Source organism: Silene latifolia, chromosome 7 (assembly GCF_048544455.1).
Source record: "Silene latifolia isolate original U9 population chromosome 7, ASM4854445v1, whole genome shotgun sequence".
Lineage (NCBI taxonomy): Eukaryota > Viridiplantae > Streptophyta > Magnoliopsida > Caryophyllales > Caryophyllaceae > Silene > Silene latifolia.
In genome coordinates, this window is record NC_133532.1 from 37413201 (window position 1) to 37433865 (window position 20665).

Here is a 20665-nt window from a genome sequence, read left to right on the forward strand (position 1 = left end):
CCGTTGGGACGCGAGCCTATTGGCGATAGAAGGGGCTCTGCCCTGGTTTTGAAATGTAGAAAACAGACGGCCTCTTGGGGCGCGAGCCATGAGCCGACCCAAGTGGGCGTCTCCTGGTTTCTGAAAAGGTTGTTTAAAACCGTATTTGTGATTAAATAATTTGCAAGTATTGTTTGCATGACTCGGAATAATTACTATTATGTTAGTAATATCCGTTGTCGGACTTGCATGTTTGAAAAGCATAGTTTACAAATAAAAAAGTAAAATGTTGATTTGAACTAATCATGTTAAGTTCATTTCTTTGTAATTAGTCAAGTTAATCATCGCACTCGGATTAAACCGACATGGTATAAACAACCAAGGATGATTATGAATCATGACTAATATATTTACAAATGTAAACAAATGAGAAAAATGGTAAATAAAAGAAAAGGGTGTTAAAATACCCATTAAAATGTGATTAATCAACAATATCATCGGGTCACGGAATAAACCGTCATGTTATAAAGAACCAATGATGATTTTTGTAATGGCCAAAATATGTTTATCATAAAAATGAATTAAAATGGTAAATAAAAGAAAAGGATTTCTTTTAAAATGTAATTAACCAATTAATATCACCGAGTCACGGATTAAACCGTCATGGTATATGGAACCAAGGGTGATTATAATTTATGGTTAAAAAGTTTGTCATAAAAATGATTTGAAACATTTGAAACGGTAAAAACCGATTACAAATAAGAAATAAAATAAAGAGGAAAGACGAGAACAAACACGAATGAGTCTGACCTGGACACCCACAAGAGGCGCGAGCCACCCTGCATAGCAAGGAGCTCCTGTCTCAGGCCAAAACTCGGTTTTGGCTCGTCTAACCTAAATTTGGATCGTGTTATGCATTGTTCATGCTTATAAACTCATCAAAACAGTAAAGACATGAATTAAAGTGAGATATTTACACCCTCAAAATTACGTATTTTGATGTTTGTGTGGTAGACGACTTTAGAGACGGTTTTCTCGTTGTGACTACTCGCGATCAAAGAAGTTTAAAAAGAGTGCCTTAAAAAAGGATTTGGTTTTGAAAATATGTTGAAAATATGTTAATTAAAACATGTTGATTGATGAATTGAGTTGGTCAAGTAGGTCGGTCGACTGCACGGCGACGGTACCAAACAAAATGTGTAAGGCTTGTGTTTACGATCGATAGGTCGTAAACACGTGTCGATTTTGTGACTTAGGAAGTCGAGTATTGAATTTTAAGGGAGATGTGAGGGGGCGGACTCTCGCGTGAGTTTTATGGTTTGTGATGGTGGGTATTTATAGAGAAATGTGGGATGGTAGGACGGTTGATTTTGCTTGGAGGTTAAGCAGACACCCCATTGAGGCGCGAGCAAGCCTGCTATACAATGGGGTGCCCTGTCCTTTTCAATTTGGACATGGCCAATTCTCCATCCATTGTTGATTTGTGGTAATCAAATAGGATGTCGGGTAACAATATGGGCATCTAATAAGATGATTTTGGTGTTACTTGAGGTAGGTGTTTTGTGTGCTTGACTCGGGTTTGACCCGTGTGAGTCGGGATTTGAATTTCGAGTCGGTTTTTAGCCCGGTGTCGGTTTTGACTCCAATTAGGGTCATTTTAATGGAAATGACATGATAAAGAAATTCATGGCATTGTTTTCGACATTCGAGATTTGGGTTGACTCGGGTTGACTCAGGTTGACTCGAGTTGCGGGTTTTTGAGTCGGTTTTTGGTCCGAAGACGGTTTTGACTCTAATTAGGGCCATTTTAATGGAAATGACATGATAAAGACATTCATGGCATTATTTTTGACATTCGAGATTCGGGTTGACTTGGGTTGACTCAGGTCGACTCGAGTTGCGAGTTTCTGAGTCGGTTTTGGGTCCGAAGACGGTTTTAACTCTAAATAGTGTTAATTTAATGCAAATGAAGTTAGAAAACTTTTGAAATCATTTTTCATATCCGAGTAGTGCATTAAAATGTCTCATGTATAGCCAATCCACGCACGCATATCAAAAACACGTTATAGTCCGATCATCATCGGGTGGTTTTTGGAAGGTGCAGATACTGGGTATCTATAGAGCCCCCACTTTGACTGAGGCTTTGAGAGGGCGAAAGTCAAAGTATGATCTCCAGGTCAATCGAAGATTACAACTTGAAGACCATTGCGACGTCGAGGCGACTCAAAAGGGTTTGAGCCAAGGACCTGCCGTTGGGAAGGGCGACGCCAAGGCGATTAGGGGATTCGAGTCAAGGACCTGCCGTCGGGAACAGTTTAGAGTCTGTCGACTTCTGGTTCGGGTCGTTTAAAGTCCATTAGACTACGTATAAAGGCTCGCCAGCCATAAGAAGGAATCATACCTGAGGCATCTCCGGGATACGTCCTTGAATCATTTGCGCGCAAAGGCTCGCCAGCTGGTGTTAAAGGCGGTGCGTTTTGAGGCTCGCCAGCCATAGAAAGGAGTCATACCTGAGGCATCTTCGGGATATGTCCTTGAATTGTTTCTTGTGTGCGTACAAAGGCTCGCCAGCTGTGATAAGGAGTCGTACCCGAGGCATTTTCGGGATACGTCCTTGAGTTGTACCTTTTTTGTGGACAAAGGCTCGCCAGCTTGTGAAAAGTAGTCGTACCCGAGGCATCTTCTGGATACGTCCTTGAGTTGTTTGCGGACAAAGGCTCGCCAGCTTGATGCGGATGTAAAGGGGCTCGCCCGCCGCGGTGCGTTGTAAGACTCGCCGGCCATATGAAGGAGTCATACCTGAGGCATCTCCGGGATATGTCCTTGAGTCGCATCTTGTGTGCGTGCAAAGGCTCGCCAGCTGTGATAAGGAGTCGTACCAGAGGCATCTTCGGGATACGTCCTTGAGTTGTACCTTGTTTGCGGACAAAGGCTCGCCAGCTTGGGAAAATGAGTTATACCCGAGGCATCTTCGGGATACGTCCTTGAGTTGTATCTTGTTTGCGGACAAAGGCTCGCCAGCCATATGCGTTGTAAGGCTCGCCAGCCATCTATGGTCGAATGATCGACCTGTGGAAAATAGCATGTGTGACACCCTTTTGAAAATCGGCACTCGCTGGGGAGTTAGAAACTTCTCAGGACTCGCCGGGGATATGAGTTGCTGCTCGCTGGGAGGTAGCGTAAGCCATGTAATCAGCGGGGTTAAAGCTCTCGGGCTTGATGGGTCGCCGTTTGTTGGAAAGAACCCAGTACTCAGTTGGAGTGAGTTTGTCTTCTCAAGATTATCTGCATGGTTAGTGACCACACAAATCCGCAGTCGCATAGACAAGCACGTTGAATGCAAGCATATAAGCACATAAGCACATAAGCATGTAAGCATGTGAGCATGTGAGCAGTTGGCATATAAGCAACTAGCATGTAATATCTCATGCGAGGGGAGATAGAAATTTTGAAATTTGTGAAGCTTGAAAGCTGTTAAGAGTTGGAATTTGTTTCTCATAGATTCATGATTTGATAGATTGGAGACACGTGACCGTTACGACATTGACGCACACGGACGCATACTGACAGACTGACAAATAGGCGGTCGTGGATGCGACACAAACTCAGTATCGACACGACACAGGGGTTACTTTGACAGACTTTGCCAATGTAAGTGCAACTCCTTGGCCAAAAGAGGGTGACAACGCGTATCAGATTCTTGGGGTAGAAGGTCCGCTCGGCTGGGGAACGCGAATTGATTATCTTCTCCAGACATCTTTGCCTCCATTTGCTTGTTTGAGATCCTTCTCTGAGTCATGATGATTCGGAGAGCGGAACCAAGACCTTGTCATCGTCTGAACCGAGCATTAGGCTATGGGCGGTTTATTTTGGACTGTAGTTGAGACTCGAAAAAATTTTTGAGGGTAAAGGATGGGTGGCGTCTTGAAAGAGAAGCCCCCAGAGTGAGAAGTTGGGAATTTGACAAAATAAGGAATGGGTGACGTCTTAAGAAAGAAGCCCCCAGTATAGAGGTATAAGATTAATTTTTGCAGCTGGGTGGGCTGCTTTTGAGGATTGATGTTAATGGTTGAGATTGAAATGGGTGTGCGGTTGTGTCCTTGTAATAGGATTGCCTACGTATTCGCGTGTGTGCGAAATCAAACCAGATCGTAGTTCTGAGCTGGTTATTGAGGATTAAAAATTGGAAATGTTGTGAAAGGAGTATGCGGTTGTGCCCTTGTAATAGGACTGCCTACGTATTCGCGTGTGCGCGAAATCAAACCAGATCGTAGTTCGGAATGTGTGTGCCTAAGCGAGTTGTTAAGACCTTAAAGTGATTTTGAGGTGTATGGTTGTGTCCGTGAAGGACTGCCTACGTATTCACGTGAAGTGAAATCAAACCAGATCGTAGTTCTGAATGTGTGCCTAAGCGAGTTGTTAGGACCTTAAAGTGTGGAGGTCACGACGGTAAAAGCCGTTTGGGGACTCGTCTGAATGTGTGCCTAAGCGAGTTGTTAGGACCTTAAAGTGTGAGGGTCATGACGGTAAATTCCGTTTGGTGACTCGGGAAATTGATTTGAGATAATTCATCCTTGATCATAAATCGAAGAGGTGTAATTTCTGAAAATGTTCCTTATCATGTGAGCACACTAAAAGTGGACCCTAAGGGTAGATTAGGTATGTCCCGTTCTCGGTAGCAAAGCTTCCGAGGACTCTGTATCTGGGTCAGGGTGAAAATGGCTTCGACATTAGGGAATGTGGAGCTTGGTAATAATAGGTTTGTTTGACATATAAAAATCTGGAGTTGAGGGTCACGACGGTGAATTCCGTTTGGTGACTCGAAAGTTGATTGGAGATAAATACCTCTTGATCATGAATCGAAGAGGTGTAATTTGTGAAAAAGTTCCTTATCATTTGAGCACACTAAAAAGTGGACTCTAAGGGTAGATTAGGTATGTCCCGTTCTCGATAGCAAAGCATTCGAGGACTCCGTGGGGATTGTGGTGAGAAATGGCTTCAACATTAGGGAATGTGGAGCTTGGTAATAATGGGTTTGCTTAACAGATAAAAATCTGGAGCAAGAATTTTGTGGTGTTTAGGCCGATGGGTAACGGCTTGTAGTATGGTGCGGAATGGGGTCTCCGGCTTGATGTGGCCTAAGCACGAAATGGTTGGTAAATAACATGGGATCAGATTTCCATGTCTGGACCTTAAAGGTTAAGGTGTGATATTACGGGCTTGAGGGGAATCCTCAGAAGCCTAGATAGTTCTCCTTATAACAGTCTCTAGAAGGACTTAAGGGTGAAGCGATGTTGGTTATGATCTTGAGGCAAATCCCCAGGATCCTAGATAGGTCTCCCTGTAACAGTCTGTAGAAGGACTTAGGAGTGAAGCAGTTTTGATTACGATCTTGAGGGGAATCCCCAGGATCCTAGATAGGTTTCCCTGTAGCAGTCCGTTGAAGGACTTAGGGGTGAAGCAGTTTTGGTTGAGGTTTTAGTGTTTGGTGTTTTGGACGTGTCGGTCCTGGACTTTGTGTGGTTGACTCATGGGTCTTAGGCTTTGGACTTGTTGGTCCTGGACTTTGTGTTTTGGACTCATGGGTCCTGGGCTTTGGACTTGTTGGTCCTGGACTTGGTGTTTTGGACTCATGGGTCCTCAGCTTTGGACTTGTTGGTCCTGGACTTGGTGTTTTGGACTCATGGGTCCTAGGCTTTGGACTTGTTGGTCCTGGACTTTGGATGTTGGTGTTGGACTTGTTGGTCCGAAGTTTGAAAAGTGACGGTTTTGAATTTCGTCAGTTGAAATTGTGGGAGAATAGCGAATTTGAATTTCACTGTTTCGTTTTTGAATGGGATGGTTTTTTAATTCCGTCATGTGGAATTGTGAGAGAATAACGAATTTGGATTTCGCTATATCATTTTTGTTTTGAAAATGACGGTTTTATTTTCCGTCGTTTGAAATTTGTGAAAATAGTGAATTTGAATTTCACTATCTTGTTTTTGATTTGAAAATGACGGTTTTTGTTTCCGTCGTTTGAAATTTGTGAAAATAGCGAATTTGAATTTCACTATTTTGTTTTTTGATTTGAAAATGACAGTTTTAATTTCCGTCGTTTGAAGCTGGTGAAGATAGCGAACTTGAATTTCACTATCTTGTTTTTTTTTTAATTTGAAAATGACGGTTTTAATTTCCGTCGTTTGAAATTTGTGAAAATAGTGAATTTGAATTTCACTATCTCGTTTTTGTTTTGGCTTTTGCCTTGGCTTTCCATTTGGCTTTGGTTTTTGCCTTTGTTTTGGCTTTGGCTTTGGGTGAATGGATATTGGCTTGGGCCTTTGATTTTAGCTTTTCGCTTTGGATATATTGTTTTTTTTGCCGTCCTTCGTTCGAGGAAGCTAAAGGTGCAGACAGGGATGTACCTGTTGGTGAGAGGTTGATATTTGGTGATGGGGTGTTTTTGTGGGGAATGGGCTTGCCTTCCATCATTGACCATGAACAAGGAGATGTTCTGGTTTGTTATCTAGGTTCGTCGTAGAATCCCTTTGATAGGAGCTCGTTCTAAATAGGGTGCTAATGAAAGGTTTCTATTGCCAGACATGGAAGAGGTAAAGAAAATGGACACGGAGTTTCGAGTCCTCTGCTTACTCGGTACGGAACGTCACTCGAGTGTATTCACATTGAATTGGAACATATTGTTCGTTTTAAATCAATTCTCAAATCAATTCTTGTTGTCAACGGGAAATGGTAAAGGAAGAGAAGAAAAAGGTATATGAAAGTTTTGCCTTTATTTAGATAAATAAGAGGTTAACACAGACTCGATGAGTACATGTGACTCATGGAGACAGCCCCCAGTTTGTCACTTAGGAATAAAAAGACAGACACTAGGATAGATATGAGAAAGCCTGAGACTCGGACTCGGACTCAATCGTAGATACGAACTCCTAATCATCATGTTCCTCCTCGAAGGTCTCTTTCGCAGCATCCAGCGGCTTGATTGTCTGGTTTTGAGCATTGACCCACTTGAGCACTTCACTCTCGTTGTTGGGGATGATATGAGGATAAAATTCCATGAGGCTTTCATCTCCTTGCAGAAATAGATGTTCATTAGGGTTGTTTTCATCACTTGGTTGGCATAGGGATGAAGCTATCAGTTCATGATTGTCGATCATATTTTGAATAGCATGTTTCAGTTTGAAGCATGTTTCCGTATCATGACCTTTTCCTTGATGATATTCGCAATAGGAATTGCCGTCCCAGAAACGAGATTTCTTAGCATCAGACGGGTCCGGAGTGGGCCCGATTGGTTGTAGCTTCCCTTCAGTCATAAGCATTTGAAGAGCTACGGCATAGGTTGTGTTGAGTCTAGTGAATGTCCTTTGAGAACGTTCAACCTTGCTGTTTGACTTGAGACATTCAGGAGGATCGTCTTGACTGAGAGGTGCAACTATGATCTTGCCAGCCTCGATCATATCTTGAATGGCATGCTTGAGTTTGAAACAGGTTTCGGTGTCATGGCCCTTGCCTTGATGATATTGGCAATAGGCATTACCATCCTAGGATATGGCTCTTTTGTGTTCGGGTTTGTCCGGAGTCGGACCAATGGGTTGGAGCATTCCTTCTGAAGCAAGTATCTCCAGAGCGGTGCCATATGTTATTCCCAGATCTGTGACTACCCTTTGATGTTTTCCCAAGGTTCCAACATTGGTGGTTTTTTGAATGTTTTTGTGAGTTTTGTTTTTGTTTTTGTCAATCCTGGGCGGAAGCAGGATTGGGTCGTTGTCAATGGACAATTTTGGGGAAATTGCTTTGTATTTTGAAAGGATATTTGTTGAGGTGATTTCATGTTCTTTGTTGGTAGGTTCATGGATGTGGGAACCATCGGATGACTCCTTATTTTCAACAGTTGTTGATCGGTGAACGGAGGGTCGGTTTTCTCCTTGATGGTTTGGTTCATTTTCAGTACTACCAAGCCTCTTCTCCAAATTAGCCACCCGAGTGTTCAAATCATCGACCACTTGCAGCTTTGAGAATATGTTGTTGATGGAGACGGAGAGCATCATTATACCGCTTTGTATGCCATCCTCATCAATTGCATGAATTTTCTCATCGTCAGGAAAGATGAGGTGAGAGCAATCCAGGGAAGATTCCTCACTGTGTCCAATAGGGTTTTCTGGATGGTTGTTTTTGTTGTTTGTTGAGGGAGGTAATGGTAACTCACCCTTTTCAATCATGTCAAGGATGGCACATTTTAGGGGGAGACACATTTCAGTATCGTGTCCGTGACCTTGGTGATATTGGCAAAACAGTTTTCCGTCCCATTTACGTCCTCGCTTGTTTGGTAGAGGGTCTGGAGTTGGACCAATTGGTTGAAGTTTTCCTTGGGAGGTTAGCCTTTCCAAGGCTGTGGCATAAGGCATACCCAAATCAGGGAAGGACATATGAGGTCGTCTGGTTTTGGTTTTGTCGTTGGCAAGTAGTCGGCTTTCAAGGAGCTTAACCCTTTGTTCAATATCGGAAGAGGGAGAATTCCCGGTTATCATTTTTTCCTCAACTTGGGAGAGACGAGTGCTCAAGTCTTCCACGGTAGCTAGGAGTCGAAGGACCATGTTGTTGGTTTCGGCAGAAGTCATGGCAGATGCAGATTGATCAGCTTCTTGGGTTTCTTGTTGAAGATTGATGGCACCCAAGGGATTCCTATTTTACATAACGATAGGCGTTATAACTTGTCTTGGCAAGAGATTGCACAAACAAAGGCAAGTACGACACACATGCACAAAAGGCAGTTTTGCTGTGAAGACGCGACAGTGTGACTAGGTTATGAGTTCATTAAAGATCGTGGATGACCTCTTGTGTTTGAACTCTTGGTGCATGACTTTGAACTTAGACTCGAGTGTCGACTTTGGCATAGTGATGCCTAGACAGACGACTTTTAACTTAGTTTGGATGTGCGTTTTTGGCGTGACGCCGTTGGACAAGACGCGTACACAAACTTGACCTTTGACCCGTAAGGTGAGGTAAATACGGGTTTAATACCCGAGAGGTTTTGACTCTGCAAACGCCATTGAAGATGTCTCGACAATCAGGCGACACGACCTAGATCAGAAGGTAGGTACTAACTTAGGCGGGGATTCGACATTATCTAGACGACTTGACTTGAAATCGACTGGACTCTAATCGACTCGAGGCTGAATCGGAAAGGTGGACTGAAATTTTGGAAAATAGAAATTTTCAAAAAGATTGATTTGTCGTTTTATGGACAGCTTCCAAAGAGTAGGGATCTTCAAAAGGTCGGGCAGTTGAAAGAGTTGTCTTAAGTTTGTTTTCAAAAGACGATTTGAGTTGAAATTGCGGCGGCTCTGAAAACAATGTGTTGTTTCCAAAGACGGATTTTGAAATTCCGAATCACGGATTAGAAAATCGAGAATTGAAGAATTTGGAATTGTCATCACAATGGCCATGAAAACGGTTAAATTTGTTTTCAAAGGATTTAAAATTGGGTTGAAAATTTGAAAACGGTTAGATTTGTTTTCAAAGATTGAGTTTTGAATTTGAAATCTGAAAACGGTTAAATTTGTTTTCAAATATTTGAAATCGGATTTAAAATATGAAAACGGTTAAATTTGTTTTCAAATGATTTGATTTTTGGTTTGGAATTTGAAAGCGGTTAAATTGGCCTTCAAATGATTTGCTTTTGAATTGGAATTTGAAAACGGTTAAATTTGTTTTCAAATGATTTGATTTTTGGTTTGGAATTTGAAAGCGGTTAAATTGGCCTTCAAATGATTTGCTTTTGAGTTGGAATTTGAAAATGGTTAAATTCGTTTTCAAATGATTTGATTTTTAATTGGAATTTGAAAGCGGTTAAATTGGCTTTCAAATGATTTGATTTTGAATTGGAATTTGAAAACGGTTAAATTCGTTTTCAAATGATTTGATTTTTGATTGGAATTTGAAAACGGTTAAATCATTTTCAAGACTTGAAATTGGAAATTGTGAGGATTGAATTCGTCATTACAACGGGTTAGGATACCGTTTTAACCTTCGAAAGATGGTATGCAAATCGAAAAGTGTGAGAATTGAAAATGTCCTTACGACGGCTTAGAAAAGCCAAATTTGACTTTGAAATCGAGATTTGAAATTTGGAAAGTTGCACGGGTTGAAATCGTCATTACGGCGGTTTGAAAAACGTTTTAGTTTGAAAATTGATTTCGAATTTCGAAAATTCGAGGGTAGAATTCGTCATTAAGACGGCATAAAAGGGTGCTTTGAGAATGCAACGGTCGGCGAGAGACCGAGGTTTGAAATGGCCATTATGACGACGTAAAAGGGGGCTTTAAAATGGTTTGTGAAAACCAAGGTTTGAAATCGTCATTACAACGGTATAAAAAGGTGCATTTTGAAATGGTTATAAAAACCAGGTTTTGAAATGGCCATTATGACGGCATGAAAAGGTTCTTTGAAACGGTTGTAGAAAATCGGGTTAGAAAATCGTCATTACGACGGCCTAGAAAGGCGTATCGTTTGAAATGCAACGGTCGGCGAAAGACCGAGGTTTGAAATGGCCATTATAACGGCGCAAAATGTGTTTTTGAAATGGTTGTAGAAAACCGGGTTTGAAAATCGTCATTACGACGGGATAAAAAAGGGTTTGCAACGGTCGGCGAAAGACCGAGGTTTGAAATGGCCATTATAACGGCGCGAAAAGGTGTTTTTGAAAGTTTTAGAATGACACGGAAGGCCTTATGATCACATAACACATAAGCACTCGCAGTTCATTATATTATGCATAATGCTGACACTGGTTTTGGCTTAGAGGGTGAGTTACACACCAAGCAATCAAACCCCGATTTGCGAGAGGGATACCAATCCAAACAAAATGTGTAAGGAGGGTGCCCTAGCCTCGTGCTCGAAAGTGATGAAAGCTCTTTGACGAAACAGAAATGTGTACCGTCAATGGTATGCTTGACTCAATCGGGATTCGAAACGCGGGGATGAGAAAACTCACGCCGACGAGACGAGCCAATTGGTCGATAAAGGTTAGGTTGTGTGCCCGGACAAGGAACCCGACTTATGACCGTAATATCAACTAATGCACTTTAACCACGACCTCGTTCGAGTTTCACCTCTAAGGATCAGAAAGACACAAGTGTCCTAGTTTTCCCCAACGGAGTCGCCAATCTGTGGACATGGGCCACAGGCCGGTCTGTGGATATGGGCCACCTACCGGTCTGCGGTCATGGGCCACCTGCACGCCAGGCCAAACTGTGGACATGCAGCGGTCTTTTGAAAGCCACGCTCGGCGGCGTAAAAATGATTTCGACCGGATCGCTTTAGATCGGTCGGTTTCGTCTCGGTAAAGGTCTCGAAACGATTAGAGATGTTCGGAGTCGCCACCAAGCATTTGTGGGATGCTTGGAACCCGTTCGAATCCACTTTATACCTAGGTCAACCAAGGCAAAAAGCGGTGTTTGACATAGGTACTAAAGATAAGGACTCGTCCCCCTTTTAGCATTATATGCCTAAAATGACTCTCGTACGCCCTGGATAAGGCCATCCACTATCCAAAGGTTCTGAGTAAGGGGTGAGGGTACGTATTGGGAAGCCCTTTAATCGGACACCCAATCCCGCCCGCGTTAGCGGCCTCTACTGATCGATCGTGGTTGTTTAAGTGCAAAAGTAGATAAAACGGTGTAAATGCATGAATGCACATCCAAAAGTTTAACCTAACATGTGAGAGCTTTCTATGTCGGTTTGTTAATCCAAATATCAAGTAATTGATGTCGAGTTGGATTTAGATTGATTTACATGTGAGAACGGAAATTAAACATCTATTTACCAAATTCGGATTATGATGCTTAACACGATCCATTTATTTGAAAAAGAAGTGTGTCAAATGACAAAGTGTAAAAACATAAACTTGTCAATGTGATCCTTCATGTATTCGGATTAACCGTAATCGGGATCATCCTAGATAGGTGCTAAAAACGAGGCAGAACAGTGCCAGGCAGCCCCGTTGGGGCGCAAGCCTATTGGCGATAGAAGGGGCTCTGCCCTGGTTTTGAAATGTAGAAAATAGACGGCCTCTTGGGGCGCGAGCCATGAGCCGACCCAAGGGGGCGTCTCCTGGTTTTTGAAAAGGTTGTTTAAAGCCGTATTTGTGATTAAATAATTTTCAAGTATTGTTTGCATGACTCGGAATAATTACTATTATGTTAGTAATATCCGTTGTCGGACTTGCATGTTTGAAAAGCATAGTTTACAAATAAAAAAGTAAAATGTTGATTTGAACTAATCATGTTAAGTTCATTTCTTTGTAATTAGTCAAGTTAATCATCGCACTCAGATTAAACCGACATGGTATAAACAACCAAGGATGATTATGAATCATGACTAATATATTTACAAATGTAAACAAATGAGAAAAATGGTAAATAAAAGAAAAGGGTGTTAAAATACCCATTAAAATGTGATTAACCAACAATATCATCGGGTCACGGAATAAACCGTCATGGTATAAAGAACCAAGGATGATTTTTGTAATGGCCAAAATATGTTTATCATAAAAATGAATTAAAATGGTAAATAAAAGAAAAGGATTTCTTTTAAAATGTAATTAACCAATTAATATCACCGAGTCACGGATTAAACCGTCATGGTATATGGAACCAAGGGTGATTATAATTTATGGTTAAAAAGTTTGTCATAAAAATGATTTGAAACATTTGAAACGGTAAAAACCGATTAAAAATAAGAAATAAAATAAAGAGGAAAGACGAGAACAAACACGGATGAGTCTGACCTGGACATCCACAAGAGGCGCGAGCCACCCTGCATAGCAAGGAGCTCCTGTCTCAGGCCAAAACTCGGTTTTGGCTCGTTTAACCTAAATTTGGATCGTGTTATGCATTGTTCATGTTTATAAACTCATCAAAACAGTAAAGACATGAATTAAAGTGAGATATTTACACCCTCAAACTTACGTATTTTGATGTTTGCGTGGTAGACGACTTTAGAGACGGTTTTCTCGTTGTGACTACTCGCGATCAAAGAAGTTTAAAAAGAGTGCCTTAAGAAAGGATTTGGTTTTGAAAATATGTTGAAAATATGTTAATTAAAACATGTTGATTGATGAATTGAGTTGGTCAAGTGGGTTCGTCGAATGCACGGCGACGGTACCAAACAAAATATGTAAGGCTTGTGTTTACGATCGGTAGGTCGTAAACACGTGTCGATTTTGTGACTTACGAAGTCGAGTATAAAAGTTTAAGGGAGATGTGATGGGGCGGACTCTTGCGTGAGTTTTATGGTGTGTGATGGTGGGCATTTATAGAGAAATGTGGGATGGTAGGTCGGTTGAGTTTGCTTGGAGGTTAAGCAGACACCCCATTGAGGCGCGAGCAAGCCTGCTATGCAATGGGGTGCCCTGTCCTTTTCAATTTGGACGTGGCCAATTCTCCATCCATTGTTGATTTGTGGTAATCAAATAGGATGTCGTATAACAATATGGGCATCTAATAAGATGATTTTGGTGTTACTTGAGGTAGGTGTTTTATGTGCTTGACTCGGGTTTGACCCGTGTGAGTCGGGATTTGAATTTCGAGTCAGTTTTTGGCCCGGTGTCGGTTTTGACTCTAATTAGGGTCATTTTAATGGAAATGACATGATAAAGACATTCATGGCATTGTTTTCAACATTCGAGATTTGGGTTGACTCGGGTTGACTCAGGTTTACTCGAGTTGCGGGTTTCTGAGTCGGTTTTTGGTCCGAAGACGGTTCGGACTCTAATTAGGGTCATTTTAATGGAAATGACATGATAAAGACATTCATGGCATTTATTTTGACATTCGAGATTCGGGTTGACTTGGGTTGACTCAGGTCGACTCGAGTTGCGGGTTTCTGAGTCGGTTTTGGGTCCGAAGACGGTTTTAACTCTAAATAGTGTTAATTTAATGCAAATGAAGTTAGAAAACTTTTGAAATCATTTTTCATATCCGAGTAGTGCATTAAACCGTCTCATGTATAGCCAATCCACGCACGCATATCAAAAACACGTTATAGTCCGATCATCATCGGGTGGTTTTTGGAAGGTGCAGATACTGGGTATCTACACCAGCACAGTCCTTCTTCTTTAATCTCCCTGCAGTAATAGGTACTCCAAGATATTTAAAAGGCAGTGTGCCTTCTGTAAACCCTGAAATAGCTAGAATTTCTTTCTTCAGCTGAGTCTTGACTCCATTAAAATACGCACAAGACTTCTGTGCATTCATTTGCAGTCCAGAAGCAGCTGAGAAAGCAGAATAAGCTCTTAACCAAACCATAATAGACTGTGCATCTCCTTTGCAAAACAACAAAAGATCATCAGCAAATATTAAATGAGTTAACTTCATTTGCTTGCAAAGAGGGTGGAAATGGAATTTCATTTTGTAAGTAGCACAAGAAAGAATCCTTCTCAAGTACTCCATACACAAAGTAAACACCAATGGTGAGACTGGATCCCCTTGCCTTAATTCCCTTTTGCCAGGGAAAAAGCCAAAGGTCTCACCATTAAGGGAAAGAGATAATGAAGCACTTGTGATGCATTCCATTAACAGCTTGCTAAATGTAGGAGGAAACTTGTAAGCATCAAGCAACTCCTGAACAAATCTCCAACTTACAGAAACATACGCTTTCATGAGGTCCATCTTAAACATACATCTTGGGGAGTAAGACTGCCTATTATAAAGCCTTACTAAATCCTGACACACCATGATGTTTTCAATTATACTCCTACCTTGGATGAACCCTCCCTGATTTAAACTGATCAGATCTGGCAAAACCCTAGCCAATCTATTACACATGAGTTTGGACACACACTCGTATATCACATTGCAGCATGCTATTGGCCTGTATTGAGTCACATTTGTTGGAATCTTACACTTGGGTATTAATATAATAGTTGTGGCATTGATTTGCTTCAGGATTTTCCCAGTTCTGAACACATCCAGTACAACAGCACTAACTTCCTCTCCTATCATACTCCACGAGTCCTTAAAGAAAGCACTTGAAAACCCATCAGGGCCAGGTGCTTTGTGCTCAAGAATAGAGAATATAGCTTCCTTAATTTCTGCAGCTGTAATTGGGTTTAGCAACCTTCTACCTCCTCCCCCAATTAAGATGAAATATCTGAGACATACTACCGGCATAAACATACTATTTCATACTCCCTCTGGCTTTTAATTTTCTTCCCGTTTCTCTAATATATGTGAGGAGTATTATAATGAAATGGGAAGAAAACAGCAAGCCGGAGGGAGTAGTTCTTTTCGCAACCTTCTACCTCCTCCCCCATACCCGGCGACGGTATCCACAACACTTACACTATCTCATGGGTACGGCCCTAACCACCTATCATTCTCAAGGAATAATAACATCACCCCTCAAATGGATACTATAACAAGATCGCGATATATATCATGGATGCTTTACCTAACAATTGGGAGGCAATTTTACAACCAACATCTATACCACCACGCAAACACTTCCACACTTCATGCATACACACTCAAGTTAAACGGTTACACTCTGTAACACGAATGATCAAATACCTCAACAATATGATTAAATCCTCAAGCACTACATGCCACACTCTTACTCTCATGACCGCGAAAACCAAACTTGGTAATACAAAATCCACCATCATATATCTCAATTATTTATCAACCAAAGTTTCCAAGTCATACACAATAACAATATCCCTCAACATGCAACTCAAACCTCGTTCACTATCCATAAGTTCATATGTTCGACCTAGATCACACATCACTCATTATCCACAATTTACCTCATACAATCATTTTACTCAATTCAAGACACCTTACGCAAGCTAAAGTCACTTTATTCTATTCCTAATTTCCAAACATAAACCTACCTACTTACATGGTTAAATCCACATCGAACACACAACTTACATCAATCCCAATAAAACGCATGTTTCACATTCATAACTCTTAAGTACAACACCACTCATCACACATTATTAGCACTTGCCCCTTTACCCTCATAAGTTCGTCGATTCATTGTCGTTTCACATCCTCTCAATCATAACCACGCCCGTCTACACATATTTACTCAACAAAACCGTAAAACTCACACGATAAACAAGGCATTGAACCATATATAAGCCAAAAAACGCATTATTAACAAAGATTGTAACATTGCGAAACAATGAAACTATGTTTAAGTACAAAATTTAAAATTTAACCATATATACTATGATATATACAAAAAAAAAATTGGGCAAAATTTGAAGGTAAGATTCTCGATTTAGATAATACGTAGCATTATTAACAAAATTGAAACCTTATTACTCAATTAAATCAAGAAAAGCCTTAAGACAAGATTTTCAAATTTTGAGTCCATGCCTGCCATCATTAAACAACATTTGAATCTTTATGACATAATTAGACAAAAATAAATGGAGTATATAAAAATTGTATTTGTCGGTATAACTAACATAGATGTCAAAAACTTGAGGCGATTTGTAAAGCAAAACAGCTAGTTTAATGTAAAACAATGCAACATCAACAAGAACTAGGTGACAAGAAACAATTGGATCATGTTTTGAGTGCAAAGATCAAAATCATTCATTTTAAGATGAAATTTTAAAAGATTTTGGGCAACATTTTATGATGAATTTGATTCAAGATGATACATGTCATTACTAACAAAGAAAAATCAAAACTTAAGCGTGACAAAGTTCTTGAGCCTCATTAGTCAACTAAACTAAGTTTTTAAACACGAAAAATAAATTGAAACTTAAACAAGAACATCAAGGCTTCGAAAATTTTGTGACAAAATTTCAAATGAACAAACATAAAGTCAAATTATCGACTCAAGAACACATATTTTCGAGTCCATAAAATTTGGACAAAGTTCAATATAAAGTTTTTTTTTTATACTTGACATCATAAATGATGTAATGGTGATTAATATCATGAATCAAACAAAATATGCAATTAATTGACAAAATCTAAAGGAATTAGCTTAGATTTAAGCAAAATCAAATTGGAAAAAAAAAAGAGCAAGGAGAGAACCACTCACATTGTTTAATTAACAAGAATTAAGAGGATTAAATGGAGTAGAAAGCTTAAGTCTAAGCAACAAACATCAACAATGCAGTTTTGGAAAAAAAATTAAAAGAGATTTCGGTATTTTTGTTATAAGAAATGATAAAAGAATGCAAGAAATAAGGTAATAACGCAAATCTCGCGAAGTTCACAACCCAGAAAATGGCACTCGGTCGACTGCCGTCTCCACTCAGTCGAGTGACCCACTTCCAGAAATTTTCAAGTTTCTGGAAAATGGTCCACTCGGTCGAGTGCTAGGGTCCACTCGGTCGAGTGACTGGTACTCGGTCGAGTCACTGGTACTCGGCCGAGTACTAGCTCCACTTGGTTGGTTGCCTCTCTATGGTTTGCAATTTCCGACTAAGAATTACTATTCTTATACTAGAGACTACTTTACTAACAATTATTACTAATCACCCTACTATGGCAATAGTGAAATCCAAACATATATGCGGTATTGAAATGCTAAAAGACGGGGCTAGTGCCCCACACACACCAACACGTAACAATCATTCTCAAAACATGTCATACGTATCATTACTTTCATCCAACTTCCATACGTGGTCACATTTCATTTGAGCGAGTAAATCATGCAAGATGTTCAACAAAGTTGTGACACACATATAATCATGCAACATTTCACTTCACGTTTCACGACTCATAACCACCCACGTAGTGACCAACCGAAACAATAGGATCTAGTATTGAAATGAAAGATCCTACTCAGCCGAAACCGACCTCCTATTGTACTCATGTCGGTTTCATTTTATTAGACACACCTATGTTCATTTTGGTTCATTGGTTTAGGTTCCAAAATCGTCGCTCTGATACCACTTTGTAACACCCCCTTCTTACCGGACCAAGGTAATTAGGGAATGTTACTGTCTCGGTTTCCCGAGGCAGTGAAATCGGAATTACAATTAAGAAACACTTTATATAAATGAGAAGTTTAGTGATTACATAAACGTAAACAAATGATAATTGTGAACTATACAAATTACAAGTCGACTACCATTTATGTCGTCTATGCTACGCTACTCGACTCTGAGTCCAAGTCGGGGCCCAAATCCCGATCACGTCAGCAAGCAAATCTGTACTCAACCCGCTCCCCATATGATCGGAAATATCATATGGATCGACACAGGCCACCCCGGAAATAGGTGACATTTACACAGACACAAAAACGTCAGTTTCACTAAATGAAGTGTGACACGACACAAGTGTGTGAATATGCAACATAACTACCACATGAATGAAACGCTATCAAACAACCACCACGCCGGTACCCGGACACACCCTACGTACCCACAACCACCAGTGCAAGGGACATGCCCAAAACACCACAACTCACAAACACGTACCGGGACACGCCCAGACGTACCTGGACCAGAAGCAAATTGGGTCCCCTGCCAGACGTCATATCTCAACTACATGAATCCCTCTATACTCAAGTAATTAATTTGCACATCCCTCTTGGAGTGGCGAAGCTCCAAGAGGCGGCCCGAGCGTGAGACGGTTTCCCAACCGCCTCACGTCTCCTCAACAACAAATTACCAGCCATGTCCTCCGACATACAAAAACAACACCAATATGCAAGATACCATATAGCATGCCAATTACCGACTCATTCAATGCAATTAATGACAAATGACTCCTTTAGCAAATAAACACAATATCGAAACTCAGTAAGATAAACCTACATTTTAGCATACTCTGTAAGCAATCCGAATAAAATAATCTTCCACAAAAACCGCCACCTAAATAAAATAATTAAATACATTTAATTACTAACTAATCTAATTAAATTATAATTATATAATCTAATATAATTAAATTCAAATCCCGACTCGTACCCATTATTTAATAATTAAATCCCAACTCATACTCTTTACTAAACACTTCAACCACCGCCACTTACCACTCCCAGCTGCTGTCACCGTGGGCCACCACCACCAGCCATGGTGATCCACGGCCAGCAACAACAACCACAATCTCGCAACACCACCGCAATCTCGCAACACCACCGCACAACACACCTATATACACTACACACTCGCACAACCCAACACTACTCCGGCCACCACCACTCACACCACCATCGCTCCACCTAGACACGGTGGTCGCCATAAACGACAACCGCAATAGCAATGCCCTAAAAGCCGACATCACCAACAGCAACAAACACAACACAAACATAACCCGTGTAACCCCATAGGACACCCATTTTCGACCACCTAACATCACCCATTACCACCACTACAACCCCCATTCAATCCTCAAAAAAACCCACCCAAGGTCAGCCCAAGACGGCCACAAAAGGTGGGTCAAAAACTCGCCTTAAGACGGTTTCACAAAACAGTCCAACAAGCCCTAATTACTCGGTCAAACCCATTTTTGGGCTATCAACGGTTGTCCGAGTGGTGGTCAATGACGGTCAGAGGTAAGCCAAGGTCAAGGCGGGTCAATGGTATAAATTAAATAATATATAAACTAGTTTAAGACGGTATTACCTTACGGTCTCGAGGCGGAGGGACAAAATTTCCCTTTTCTTTTCTCCCTTTCTCTCTTCTTTTTATCTTCTAACATGTTGGGTGAGGATTGTGTTGAGATTGTGTTAGGATACGGTGGGTGGATAAGGGTAGGGTAGATTATATAAGGTAGTATACGTATATATGTACGTGTATCGTATTACGTATTATTATTATCATTACAACTTATTATTATTATTATCATTACCATATTATAATTATTATTATTATTTTTTATTATTCCGTCTCATACATAATTCGTAGGAACAATATAAAATATATAATTATAAAATACGGAGTATTACAATTTGAGCGAGAGTTCGATTACGCTTAACCTTGGGTTAGTCTCACATCGAGAGGTGGGGATTTACCTTTGAATTTGCCCTAATTAATTGTTATCTATGTCATTACTTGAACCCTTGTCTGCACGAGTGAACCAGATACCCTAGTTTCTTAGTTTCTTGAGTTAATTCATCTCATTTATTTGCTTTCTAGTTAATTCTCTTATCTTAATTCGTAGTTTAGCATTAGTTTATCATTCATTCAAAGCACTTGCTAGAACTAAACTATAAAACGAATCAAGCAATTTAAGAGCCATAATCCTGTCCTTTGGGTTCGACCCTTGTAATATACAATGATCACTCGTTCACTAGCGAGGTAAATATAAATTATAACAAGTTTTCGGCGCCGTTGTCCGGGACGGCGATATTGGATTAGATTAATTGTTTGTTTCTAGGCTTAGTTTGTTATTTACTTGTTTTTCCACCCTTGTCCTAGTGCATTCATTGCATTATGACCAATTGATCTCTTTTTGATTGCATGTATAGGTGTAATACCGGGCCCCTTTACCCTCTTGATCGTGAGATTGAGAAGACCTTCCGGGCAAGAAGACGGTTAGCACTATCGGCTCTAAGCAGATCTCTACCCTTACAAAACTAACTACAAAATAGATCTACTTCCATAATTGAGTCCTTAACCATGCCACCCTCTTCTTCTACTCTAACTCCCCTTAACATCCCAACAAACCATTGCCTAATTAACTCACCAATTAACTCAACCACTCATTCCTTA